The 3,686-nt window shown below is 48.8% G+C and overlaps 1 non-coding gene across 1 annotated transcript; it reads left to right on the top strand.

Moving 5' to 3' along the window:
* Positions 1 to 3,501: 3,501 nt before the first annotated feature.
* Positions 3,502 to 3,686, top strand: LOC119446930 (U2 spliceosomal RNA). Its single transcript, XR_005190855.1, has one exon. It is a non-coding gene; the product is annotated as a U2 spliceosomal RNA (small nuclear RNA).

Raw genomic sequence — 3,686 nt, 5'->3', positions numbered from 1 at the left:
TACAAGAGTTCTCATATTCCGTGGTGTACAAGTCTGGCCGCATGCACCAAGACGCTGACAGCTTGTCGCGTTACCCTGTTGACGACTCTGACTGCTCTAATATTGACAGTGCTGCTGCTTGCGTTTTCTCTGTATCCAAGCTCTTTAATTTCGCCGACGAGCAACGTCGTGATGCCTACATCAGAGCACTCAACGACCGTCTTGAACACGCTCCGGCCGATGCTACTCTACGCCTCTTCGTCCTCCGCGACGGTACTCTATACCGTCGTAACCTTCATCCGGACGGCTCTGAGTTACTACTTGTAGTACCAAAACACCTCCGCTCAACCGTTCTAGAAGAGCTTCACGACGCTCCAATGGCAGGACACCTTGGCGTATCTCGAACCTATGACCGAGTACGTCGCCGTTTTTTCTGGCCGGGCCTTGCACGTTCCGTACGGCGTTACGTCGCCGCTTGTGAGCTTTGCCAACGACGCAAGAAGCCTTCCCCGCTCCCCGCTGGTTACCTGCAGCCGCTCGACATCCCTGCCGAACCCTTCCATCGTGTCGGCTTAGACCTTCTCGGCCCATTTCCGGAATCTACATCAGGAAACAAATGGCTTGCCGTCGCTGCGGACTACGCGACCCGCTACGCCATAACACGCGCTCTTCCGACCAGTTGCGCTACTGATGTTGCGGACTTCCTCCTACACGATATCATTTTGATGCATGGTGCTCCGCATCAAATGCTCACCGACCGTGGCCGTATGTTTTTGTCCAAAGTCATTGACGACATCATGCGTGCCTGCTCAATACAGCACAAAATTACCACCTCCTACCACCCACAAACGAACGGCCTCACTGGCCGTTTGAACCGCACCCTTACAGACATGCTATCCAAATACGTTTCAACCGACCACCGTGACTGGGACCTGGCTCTACCTTACGTTACCTTTGCGTACAACTCTTCCCGTCTTGAAACTGCTGGATTTTCCCCGTTTTATCTATTGTATGGCCGAGAACCGACGCTACCACTAGACACTGTGCTTCCGTCCACCACGGCTTCAACTAGCGATTATGCCCGTGATGCTATCGCCCGTGCTGACCATGCTCGTCAACTTGCGCGTGCTCGTCTGGAAGTGTCCCAAGACAAACAGAAGCAACGCTACGACCTCCGTCACCGTGATGTGCGTTTTGCGCCCGGCACCCTTGTGTTGCTTTGGTCACCATCGCGTAAAGTGGGCCTTTGTGAAAAACTGCTCTCCTGTTACACAGGCCCATATCGCGTGCTCCGCCAAGTGAACGATGTCACATACGAAATTGTTCTAGCCACGCCCACTACGTCCTCCGCTGGGACAACCAGTGATATTGTCCACGTCGCCCGACTCAAACCCTACACCTCTCCAAGCGCCTTAGATATTTAACTGCACCGTGACGATGCTTTCGCCGCCGGGGGGTAGTATTACGATACCATCTAGAGATGCTAAAGAGACGAGCCACCGCGAGAAAGACGATGAAGTGTGTCTGGGCTTTTGGCTCGAGCAAGGTGTCGGCCTGGCGGTTTTGGTTCCAGTGTAAATATATTGTAAATAGCTTCTTTCGTGTGTGTCTTTCCACACGTAACAATATCGAGACAACACGTATTCACGAGAAGCTTCAATTGCCCCTGAATCCTCCTATTTTCCTGTTTCCTGTTTTGTTGGGCCGTGCAACTTATATAGATTTCTCCGAGAGGGTGCTCCAACACAACGGTGAATCGTTTCAGTTGCATGTAAGTTCAAGCACCCTCGCCCACGATACCGTACTTAGAGCGCTGTATCACTTGCACATTCGCATTAAACCTCACACTGAAATCGCTATACCAGCAAAGATCTCAAGGCTCACAATCCATATCATCGAGCTGAACAGCACGCTTAGAAAAGACTTCAAGTTGCACGTATTGTGACTAAGATCATGCATGAGACAGGGATGATTTGCACTGCTAATCCTGCCATGTAGCCAGTAAATTTGCTCAACGCAACAAAGCTTGAATAAGCCACTTCTATCCACGACGCACAACTGGCTTTCATGGCACCCGAGGGAACGCGAGTGTCTCAGGAAATTCACGAGGAGGCTGCGGACTACTGCGTCAATCTGAAAGGGGTGAGCTGCTTTCGCGCATTGACAAGTTCCGTCATCTAGTCACTGGTAATAATAGCCACAGTCGGGCAGACACCTATCACAGCACATGTCATATGCACAGGCGATTCTCGGCCAGTTCATCGGCTTACCTACCATCACTATCTTTTTGAAAGGAAACTTCTTGAAAAACAATTATAGAAAATGCTGCCCGATCGCCTGTCATCCTTGTGAAAAAGCCAAATAACACATGGCGATTCTGCGTCGACTTACGATGAGTGAAAGAAAATATTAAATAAGATGTGCATCCAATGCCGCGTATTGGTGATATTCTAGACATGGTGCAGAGATCATATTTCACGACACTTGATCTTACATCGTGCTGTTGGAAAGTCATGATCAAAGAGGAAAGCAGCAGAACGCGTTTATCAGTGCACTCGGCTTGTGTGACCTCAACGTTGTTCCATGAGGCCTATGTAACGCCCTGACCACGTTTGAAAGAAGGATTAACAAAGCACTCAGTGATCCCCTCTGGAAGGTGTCAAAGTTTATTGCTTCAAAGTGGTTACATGTTTTGATAGATATGAAATACCAAATGAGTTACCCTAGTCAAAGACTGTATTGGGACCTCCGGTGAAGGTGAGGTGGTAAGATGAATTACTATATGGCAGCAAAATAAACAAATGTTATGAGATTACCATACAGGTCAGAAAATAGATCACAGAGAAGAGAATAAGCTGAGCGGATTTACACAAAAATTAGAAAGAAAAAAAAACAAGAAAAAGACAAGCGTGCGAGTATGTACAGGCGTATATGAAACGGGAACTACAGGCTAATGGCAAGCATAACGAAACGAAAGCTCATGGATGTAATGCAATACAAAGACAGGTCAATTGTAAAATAAATGAAAAAAATATGAGAAATATACGTGAAAATAAGCTAGGGTGCCAACCTAGTCAAAAGTCTCAAAAACCTTCAGTGCCATTCCACTTTGCGAAAGTGGATTGATTACCAGCGAAGCTGGGTATGTGGGGATTTACCGTTGTTGTGGTTAAACGTTCTAAGTGTGCAGGACCGTGGCCACATGGACGGTTCGCATTTCTATTCGCCTCGCGGTCCTGGCTGGCAGCACGCTTATGCTTGGCGTCCGCGGCCCGCTCATCGTCGGTGGTCTCTTGCCACCGCCCCCGCACCGACTCCCATTTCTGTTGACGCCGTCGTTCTTGGTAGGCACGCTGTTCTTTGTCAGACCTTAGAACACGCGGAATATCCATTTCACAATCAGAGCAGAACTGAGGAAAGGAGTCTATGTAGAGCATGAAGTAAGGAGACAGAAGATACTCAGGTTGGTAGGCACTAGTTTGATTATGCGGGATGGCGTGCACGTGCATGGTGCGAACGTAGACAGTCCCGACGCGGGTCAAAGTGTAGTATCTGTTCTTATCAGCTTATTATGCGGTACGGGTTGTATTTGGACTCAAGATATTGAACTTATTTTTGCAAGTTGGCGGGGTGCTTGAAGCCTGCTTCACCTCCACGGCGGGTCGGCCCTGTACTGCACAATCTTTAGGATTTTTGGTCTACGGACA

This window comes from Dermacentor silvarum, chromosome 3, assembly GCF_013339745.2.
Source record: "Dermacentor silvarum isolate Dsil-2018 chromosome 3, BIME_Dsil_1.4, whole genome shotgun sequence".
Lineage (NCBI taxonomy): Eukaryota > Metazoa > Arthropoda > Arachnida > Ixodida > Ixodidae > Dermacentor > Dermacentor silvarum.
The sequence above is the reverse complement of the archived record's forward strand: the minus strand, read 5'-3'. Positions and strand labels throughout refer to the sequence as shown.